Below are 10000 nucleotides of genomic sequence, written 5' to 3' on the forward strand. Positions count from 1 at the left end.
TCGCCCCGGGACTTGGGTCATAGTATAGCCCAAGTGGGACACTTGTGTCGGACTAGGGAGGCTCTGCCGTGCCCCCTTGAGGTCTAAAGGATGACCATGAGGTCAAAAGGATGACCAGTAGTTGTGGTTCTCGCCCCGGGACTTGGGTCAGAGTATGGCCCAAGTGGTGCACTTGTGTCGGTCTAGGGAGGCTGTGCCGGTCCCCCTGGAGGTCTAAAGGATGACCAGTAGTTGTGGTTCTCGCCCCGGGACTTGGGTCAGAGTATAGCCCAAGTGGAGCACTTGTGTCGGACTAGGGAGGCTGTGCCGGGCCCCCTGGAGGTCTAAAGGATGACCAGTAGTTGTGGTTCTCACCCCGGGTCGTGGGTCCGAGTCTGGCCCGAGTAGAGCACTTTGGTCGGCTACCGGGGGGTGTGCCGTGCCCCCTGGAGGTCTAAAGGATGACCAGTAGTTGTGGTTCTCGCCCCGGGACTTGGGTCAGAGTATAGCCCAAGTGGAGCACTTGTGTCGGCCTAGGGAGGCTGTGCCGGGCCCCCTGGAGATCTAAAGGATGACCATGAGGTCAAAAGGATGACCAGTAGTTGTGGTTCTCGCCCCGGGACTTGGGTCAGAGTATAGCCCAAGTGGAGCACTTGTGTCGGCCTAGGGAGGCTGTGCCGGGCCCCCTGGAGGTCTAAAGGATGACCAGTAGTTGTGGTTCTCGCACCGGGACTTGGGTCAGAGTACAGCCCAAGTGGAGCACTTGTGTCGGTCTAGGGAGGCTGTGCCGGGCCCCCTGGAGGTCTAAAGGATGACCAGTAGTTGTGGTTCTCGCCCCGGGCCGTGGGTCTGAGTATGGCCCAAGTGGGGCACTTGCGTCGGACTGGGGAGGCTCTGCCGCGCCCCCTGGAGGTCAAAAGGATGACCAGTAGTTGTGGTTCTCACCCCGGGTCGTGGGTCCGAGTCTGGCCCGAGTAGAGCACTTTGGTCGGCTACCGGGGGGTGTGCCGTGCCCCCTGGAGCCATGGGAGTGAGCTCCAGCAGACTGGTATTTTTCGGAGAACCAGGCCCACACTCCTCAGACTTTGTGCCCAGGGACAGGCCACCAAAATCGGCCGCGGCTCGTGCACTTTGCCCCTGCGTTTCTCCCAGAACCAGAGCCGGAAAAATCCCAAAATTGATGCCCAGAGATAGTCGACTCTGCCTGGAATAGATTGCCACCCAAACCCGCCAACTCACGCTGGTTTTCCGATGGCCTCACCTACTAACCCGAGCATGGTCATCGCTCGCACCTTCCAAAACCTCCAGGGGCGCAGGCACTTTTCATTTACTGGCCATAAGGCCGACCGCCTTAAGCGTTAAGCGATAAGCGAAAGGCTTAGTTTGGACTTAGTTTTTGGAGCGACGAGGTCGCCGTTTTGTCAATTCTGAACCGATTTTCACGCGGTTTTCGACTGCCTGCGCCTGGGGAGCCGCCCAGAAGCCCCAGGCAGTGTTCTGGGTGGACTTCCGGACCGGTCCGGACCCGGTACCGGCCGGGGGAACCGCACCACGCCTCTCGGGCGTTTCTACACCGATTTTCGCGGGGTTTTCGACTGCATAGACGGGGCCACCTGCTGCAGGGCCCGAGGGAGGGCCTTACTGAGCTGGGTCCGACGCAGGGCCCGGTTCCTGGAGCCCGCTGGGGGGGGGGGGGGGTTCTCTAAGGCTCACGGCGGGCTGCTGAGGGGCCGGATCGGATGCAGACAGGCGCTCCTCTGCCCAGGTCTTTGCTCCCCTGCCCCACTAGGAATGGAAGACACACTGCCAACAGCTTCTGGAGGGTGATGGGCCCTGCTGCAGACCAGGTCCGACCCAGGTTTCAGCTATCCCACCCCGCAGGGACTTAAAGACACACTGCCATCAGCTTCTGGAGGCTGCTGAGCTCTACTATAGAGCAGGTCCGACCCAGGTTTCAGCTCCTGCAGCCCACTAGGACTTAAACACACACTGCCATCAGCGTCTGGATGGTGATGGGCCCTGCTGCAGACCAGGTCCGACCCAGGTTTCAGCTATCCCACCCCGCAGGGACTTAAAGACACACTGCCATCAGCTTCTGGAGGCTGCTGAGCTCTACTATAGAGCAGGTCCGACCCAGGTTTCAGCTCCTGCAGCCCACTAGGACTTAAACACACACTGCCATCAGCGTCTGGATGGTGATGGGCCCTGCTGCAGACCAGGTCCGACCCAGGTATCAGCTCCTGCACCCCGCAGGGAATTGAAGACACACTGCCATCAGCTTCTGGAGGCTGCTGAGCTCTGCTATAGACCAGGTCCGACCCAGGTTTCAGCTCCTGCACCCCGCAGGGAACTAAACACACACTGCCATCTGCAACTGGAGGCTGCTGAGCCCTGCTGCAGACCAGGTCCGACCCAGGTTATGGCTCTCCCACCCCCCTGGGACTTAAACACACACAGCCATCAGCTTCTGGATGGTGATGGGCCCTGCTGCAGACCAGGTCCGACCCAGGTTTCAGCTCCTCAACCCCGCAGGGACTTAAACCCACACCGCCATCAGCTTCTGGAGGGTGATGGGCCCTGCTGCGGGCCAGGTCCGACCCAGGTTTCAGCTCTCCCACCCCGCAGGGACTTAAACACACACAGCCATCAGCTTCTGGGGGCTGCTGAGCCCTGCTGCAGACCAGGTCCGACCCAGGTTTCAGCTCTCCCACCCCGCAGGGTCTTTAACACACACACTGCCATCAGCTGCTGGAGGCTGCTGAGCTCCGCTATAGACCAGGTCCGACCCAGGTTTCTGCTCCTGCACCCCGCAGGGAATGAAAGACACACTGCCATCAGCTTCTGGAGGCTGCTGAGCCCTGCTGCAGACCAGGTCCGACCCAGGTATCGGCTCTCCAACCAGGCAGAGACTTAAACACACACACACACACACACACTGCCATCAGCTTCTGGGGGCTGCTGAGCTCTGCTGTAGACCGGGTCCGACCCAGGTTTCTGCTCCTCCACCCCGCAGGGACTTAAACACACACTGCCACCAGCTTCTGGAGGGTGATGGGCCCTGCTTTAGACCAGGTCTGACCCGGGATATAGCTCTCCCACCCCGCAGGGACTTAAACACTCACTGCCATCAGCTGCTGGAGGCTGCCGAGCTCTGCTGCAGACCAGGTCCCACCCAGGTTTCTGCTCCTGCACCCCGCAGGGACTTAAACACACACTGCCACCAGCTTCTGGAGGGTGATGGGCCCTGCTGTGGACCAGGTCCGACCCGGATATCAGCTCTCCCACCAGGCAGGGACTTAAACACACACTGCAATCAGCTGCTGGAGGCTGCTGAGCTCTACTATAGACCAGGTCCGACCCAGGTTTCAGCTCTCCCACCAGGCAGTGACTTAAAGACACACTGCCATCAGCTGCTGGAGGCTGCTGAGCTCTTCTATAGACCAGGTCCGACCCAGGTTTCAGCTCTCACACCAGGCAGGGACTTAAACACACACTGCCATCAGCTGCTGGAGGCTGCTGAGCTCTGCTATAGACCAGGTCCGACCCAGGTTTCAGCTCTCCCACCAGGCAGGGACTTAAAGACACACTGCCATCAGCTGCTGGAGGCTGCCGAGCCCTGCTGCAGACCATGTCCGACCCAGGTTTCAGCTCTCCCACCAGGCAGGGACTTAGAGGCACGCTGCCATCAGCTTCTGGAGGCTGCTGAGCTCTGCCATAGACCAGGTCCGACCGAGGTTTCAGCTCTCCCACCCCGCAGGGACTTAAACACACACTGCCATCAGCTGCTGGAGGCTGCTGAGCTCTGCTATAGACCAGGTCCGACCCGGGATATAGCTCTCCCACCCCGCAGGGACTTAAACACACACTGCCATCAGCTGCTGGAGGCTGCTGAGCTCTTCTATAGACCAGGTCCGACCCAGGTTTCAGCTCTCCCACCCCGCAGGGACTTGAACACACACTGCCATCAGCTTCTGGAGGCTGCTGAGCTCTGCTATAGACCAGGTCCGACCCAGGTTTCTGCTCCTCCACCCCGCAGGGAATTAAAGACACACTGCCATCAGCTTCTGGATGGTGATGGGCCCTGCTGCAGACCAAGTCCGACCCGGGTTACAGCTCTCCCACCAGGCAGGGAATTAAACACACACTGCCATCAGCTGCTGGAGGCTGCTGAGCTCCGCTATAGACCAGGTCCGACCCGGGTTCCTGCTCCTGCACCCCGCAGGGACCAAAACACACACACTGCCATCAGCTTCTGGAGGCTGCTGAGCTCTTCTATAGACCAGGTCCGACCCAGGTTTCAGCTCTCCCACCAGGCAGGGACTTAAACACACACTGCCATCACCTTCTGCTGGCTGCTGAGCTCTGCTGCAGACCAGGTCCGACCCAGGTTTCAGCTCCTGCACCCCGCAGGGAACTAAACACACACTGCCGTCACCTTCTGCTGGCTGCTGAGCCCTGCTGCAGACCAGGTCCGACCCAGGTTTCAGCTCCTGCACCCCGCAGTGGATTAAAGACACACTGCCATCAGGTTCTGGAGGCTGCTGAGCTCTGCTGCAGACCAGGTCCGACCCAGGTTATGGCTCTCCCACCCCGCAGGGACTTAAACACACACCGCCGTCAGCTTCTGGATGGTGATGGGCCCTGCTGCAGACCAGGTCCGACCCACGTTTCAGCTCTCCCACCCCGCAGGGGATGAAACACACACTGCCATCAGCTTCTGGAGGCTGCTGAGCTCTGCTAAAGACCAGGTCCGACCCAGCTTTCAGCTCTCCCACCAGGCAGGGAGTTAAAGACACACTGTCATCGGCTTCTGGAGGGTGCTGAGCCCTGCTGCACACCAAGTCTGACCCAGGTTTCAGCTCATCCACCCCGCAGGGACCTAAACACACACTGCCATCAGCTTCTGAGTGGTAATGGGCCCTGCTGCAGACCAGGTCCGACCCAGGTTTCAGCTCCTCCACCCCGCCATCACCAGCTGGAGGCTGGCTGCTGCTCCTGCACCCTGCCATCAGCTGCTGGAGGCTTCTGTTCCTCCACCCCGCCATCAGCAGCTGGAGGCTGGCTGCTGGAGGCTGGCTGCTGCTCCTCCACCCCGCCATCACCAGCTGGAGGCTGGTTGCAGCTCCTGCACCCCGCCATCAGCTGCTGGAGGCTGCCTGCAGCCCCTGCACCCCGCCATCAGCTGCTGGAGGCTGGCTGCAGCTCCTGCACACCGCCATCAGCTGCTGGAGGCTGCCTGCAGCTCCTGCACCCCGCCATCAGCTGCTGGAGGCTGGCTGCTGCTCCTGCACCCCGCCAGCAGCTGCTGGAGGCTGGCTGCTGCTCCTCCACCCAACCATCAGCTGCTGGACGCTGGCTGCTGCTCCTGCACCCCGCCATCAGCTGCTGGAGGCTGGCTGCTGCTCCTCCACCACCCAACCATCAGCTGCTGGACGCTGGCTGCAGCTCCTCCACCCCGCCATCAGCTGCTGGTGGCTGGCTGCAGCTCCTTCACCCCGCCATCAGCTGCTGGTGGCTGGCTGCAGCTCCTTCACCCCGCCATCACCAGCTGGAGGCTGGCTGCTGCTCCTGCACCCCGCCATCAGCTGCTGGAGGCTGCCTGCAGCTCCTGCGCCCCGCCATCAGCTGCTGGAGGCTGGCTGCTGCTCCTGCACCCTGCCATCAGCTGTTCGAGGCTGGCTGCAGCTCCTCCACCCCACCATCACCAGCTGGAGGCTGGTTGCAGCTCCTGCACCCCGTCATCAGCAGCTGGAGGCTGCCTGCTGCTCCTGCACCCCGCCATCAGCTGCTGGAGGCTGCCTGCAGCTCCTGCACCCCGCCATCATTTGCTGGAGGCTGGCTGCAGCTCCTGCAACCCGCCATCAGCTGCTGGAGGCTGGCTGCTGCTCCTCCACCCCACCATGACCTGCTGGAGGCTGGCTGCAGCTCCTTCACACCGCCATCAGCTGATGGATGCTGGCTGAACGCTGGAGGCTGGCTGCTGCTCCCACACACCGCCATCAGCTCCTGGAGGCTGGCTGGCTGCTGGAGGCTGTCTGCTGCTGCTCCTCCACCCCGCCATCACCAGCTGGAGGCTGGCTGCTGGAGGCTGGCTGCAGCTCCTGCACCCCACCATCAGCTGCTGGAGGCTGGCTTCTGCTCCTCCACCCCGCCATCAGCTGCTGGGGGCTGGCTGCTGGAGGCTGGCTGCAGCTCCTCCACCCCGCCATCACCAGCTGGAGGCTGGTTGCAGCTCCTGCACCCCGCCATCAGCTGCTGGAGGCTGCCTGCTGCTCCTGCACCCCGCCATCAGCTGCTGGAGGCTGCCTGCACCTCCTGCACCCCGCCATCAGCTGCTGGAGGCTGGCTTCTGCTCCTCCACCCCGCCATCAGCTGATGGAGGCTGCCTGCTTCTCCACCCCGCCATCACTAGCTGGAGGCTGGCTGCTGGAGGCTGGCTGCAGCTCCTCCACCCCGCCATCAGCTGCTGGAGGCTGCCTGCAGCTCCTGCACCCCGCCATCACCAGCTGGAGGCTGGCTTCTGCTCCTCCACCCCGCCATCAGCTGATGGAGGCTGCCTGCTTCTCCACCCCGCCATCACTAGCTGGAGGCTGGCTGCTGGAGGCTGGCTGCAGCTCCTCCACCCCGCCATCAGCTGCTGGAGGCTGGCTGCTGCTCCTGCACCCCGCCATCAGCTGCTGGAGGCTGGCTGCTGCTCCTCCACCCAACCATCAGCTGCTGGACGCTGGCTGCAGCTCCTCCACCCCACCATCAGCTGCTGGACGCTGGCTGCAGCTCCTCCACCCCGCCATCAGCTGCTGGAGGCTGCCTGCAGCTCCTGCACCCCGCCATCAGCTGCTGGAGGCTGCCTGCAGCTCCTGCACCCCGCCATCAGCTGCTGGTGGCTGGCTGCAGCTCCTTCACCCCGCCATCACCAGCTGGAGGCTGGCTGCTGCTCCTGCACCCCGCCATCAGCTGCTGGAGGCTGCCTGCAGCTCCTGCGCCCCGCCATCAGCTGCTGGAGGCTGGCTGCTGCTCCTGCACCCTGCCATCAGCTGTTCGAGGCTGGCTGCAGCTCCTCCACCCCACCATCACCAGCTGGAGGCTGGTTGCAGCTCCTGCACCCCGTCATCAGCAGCTGGAGGCTGCCTGCTGCTCCTGCACCCCGCCATCAGCTGCTGGAGGCTGCCTGCAGCTCCTGCACCCCGCCATCATTTGCTGGAGGCTGGCTGCAGCTCCTGCAACCCGCCATCAGCTGCTGGAGGCTGGCTGCTGCTCCTCCACCCCACCATGACCTGCTGGAGGCTGGCTGCAGCTCCTTCACACCGCCATCAGCTGATGGATGCTGGCTGAACGCTGGAGGCTGGCTGCTGCTCCCACACACCGCCATCAGCTCCTGGAGGCTGGCTGGCTGCTGGAGGCTGTCTGCTGCTGCTCCTCCACCCCGCCATCACCAGCTGGAGGCTGGCTGCTGGAGGCTGGCTGCAGCTCCTGCACCCCACCATCAGCTGCTGGAGGCTGGCTTCTGCTCCTCCACCCCGCCATCAGCTGCTGGGGGCTGGCTGCTGGAGGCTGGCTGCAGCTCCTCCACCCCGCCATCACCAGCTGGAGGCTGGTTGCAGCTCCTGCACCCCGCCATCAGCTGCTGGAGGCTGCCTGCTGCTCCTGCACCCCGCCATCAGCTGCTGGAGGCTGCCTGCACCTCCTGCACCCCGCCATCAGCTGCTGGAGGCTGGCTTCTGCTCCTCCACCCCGCCATCAGCTGATGGAGGCTGCCTGCTTCTCCACCCCGCCATCACTAGCTGGAGGCTGGCTGCTGGAGGCTGGCTGCAGCTCCTCCACCCCGCCATCAGCTGCTGGAGGCTGCCTGCAGCTCCTGCACCCCGCCATCACCAGCTGGAGGCTGGCTTCTGCTCCTCCACCCCGCCATCAGCTGATGGAGGCTGCCTGCTTCTCCACCCCGCCATCACTAGCTGGAGGCTGGCTGCTGGAGGCTGGCTGCAGCTCCTCCACCCCGCCATCAGCTGCTGGAGGCTGGCTGCTGCTCCTGCACCCCGCCATCAGCTGCTGGAGGCTGGCTGCTGCTCCTCCACCCAACCATCAGCTGCTGGACGCTGGCTGCAGCTCCTCCACCCCACCATCAGCTGCTGGACGCTGGCTGCAGCTCCTCCACCCCGCCATCAGCTGCTGGAGGCTGCCTGCAGCTCCTGCACCCCGCCATCAGCTGCTGGAGGCTGCCTGCAGCTCCTGCACCCCGCCATCACCAGCTGGAGGCTGGCTTCTGCTCCTCCACCCCGCCATCAGCTGATGGAGGCTGCCTGCTTCTCCACCCCGCCATCACTAGCTGGAGGCTGGCTGCTGGAGGCTGGCTGCTGCTCCTCCACCCAACCATCAGCTGCTGGACGCTGGCTGCAGCTCCTCCACCCCACCATCAGCTGCTGGACGCTGGCTGCAGCTCCTGCACCCCGCCATCAGCTGCTGGAGGCTGGCTTCTGCTCCTCCACCCCGCCATCAGCTGCTGGAGGCTGCCTGCTGCTCCTGCACCCCGCCATCAGCTGCTGGAGGCTGGCTGCTGCTCCTGCACCCCGCCATCAGCTGCTGGAGGCTGGCTGCTGGAGGCTGGCTGCAGCTCCTCCACCCCACCATCAGCTGCTGGACGCTGGCTGCAGCTCCTCCACCCCACCATCAGCTGCTGGACGCTGGCTGCAGCTCCTGCACCCCGCCATCAGCTGCTGGAGGCTGGCTTCTGCTCCTCCACCCCGCCATCAGCTGACGGAGGCTGCCTGCTTCTCCACCCCGCCATCACTAGCTGGAGGCTGGCTGCTGGAGGCTGGCTGCAGCTCCTCCACCCCACCATCAGCTGCTGGACGCTGGCTGCAGCTCCTGCACCCCGCCATCAGCTGCTGGAGGCTGGCTTCTGCTCCTCCACCCCGCCATCAGCTGACGGAGGCTGCCTGCTTCTCCACCCCGCCATCACTAGCTGGAGGCTGGCTGCTGGAGGCTGGCTGCAGCTCCTCCACCCCGCCATCAGCTGCTGGAGGCTGGCTGCTGCTCCTGCACCCCGCCATCAGCTGCTGGACGCTGGCTGCAGCTCCTCCACCCCGCCATCACCAGCTGGAGGCTGCCTGCTGCTCTTCCACCCCGCCATCAGCTGATGGACGCTGGCTGCAGCTCCTCCACCCCGCCATCAGCTGCTGGAGGCTGGCTGGCCGCTGGAGGCTGGCTGCTGCTCCCACACACCGCCATCAGCTGCTGGAGGCTGGCTGGCTGCTGGAGGCTGGCTGCTGCTGCTCCTCCTCCCCGCCATCACCAGCTGGAGGCTGGCTGCTGCTCCTACACCCCGCCATCAGCTGATGGAGGCTGCCTGCTCCTCCGCCCCGCCATCACCAGCTGGAGGCTGGCTGCTGGAGGCTGGCTGCAGCTCCTTCACCCCGCCATCACCAGCTGGAGGCTGGCTTCTGCTCCTGCACCCCGCCATCAGCTGCTGGAGGCTGGCTTCTGCTCCTCCACCCCGCCACCAGCTGCTGGAGGCTGGCTGCTGCTCCTGCACCCCGCCAGCAGCTGCTGGAGGCTGGCTGCTGCTCCTCCACCACCCAACCATCAGCTGCTGGACGCTGGCTGCAGCTCCTCCACCCCGCCATCAGCTGCTGGTGGCTGGCTGCTGCTCCTGCACCCCGCCATCAGCTGCTGGTGGCTGGCTGCAGCTCCTTCACCCCGCCATCACCAGCTGGAGGCTGGCTGCTGCTCCTGCACCCCGCCATCAGCTGCTGGAGGCTGGCTGCAGCTCCTCCACCCCACCATCAGCCGTTGGAGGCTGGCTGCTGCTCCTCCACCCTGACATCACCAGCTGGAGGCTTCTGTTCCTCCACCCCACCATCAGCAGCTGGAGGCTGGCTGCTTGAGGCTGGCTGCTGCTCCCCCACCCCGCCATCACCTGCTGGAGGCTTCTGCTCAGCCACACCGCCACCAGCTGCCTGTGGTGAACCGCTGACGACCAGCCCAGGCCCACGTCTCACCTCTCCCTGCCCGCCCTGGATGCACA

This window comes from Nothobranchius furzeri, unplaced genomic scaffold (assembly GCF_043380555.1).
Source record: "Nothobranchius furzeri strain GRZ-AD unplaced genomic scaffold, NfurGRZ-RIMD1 Scf088, whole genome shotgun sequence".
In the NCBI taxonomy this organism is placed as follows: domain Eukaryota; kingdom Metazoa; phylum Chordata; class Actinopteri; order Cyprinodontiformes; family Nothobranchiidae; genus Nothobranchius; species Nothobranchius furzeri.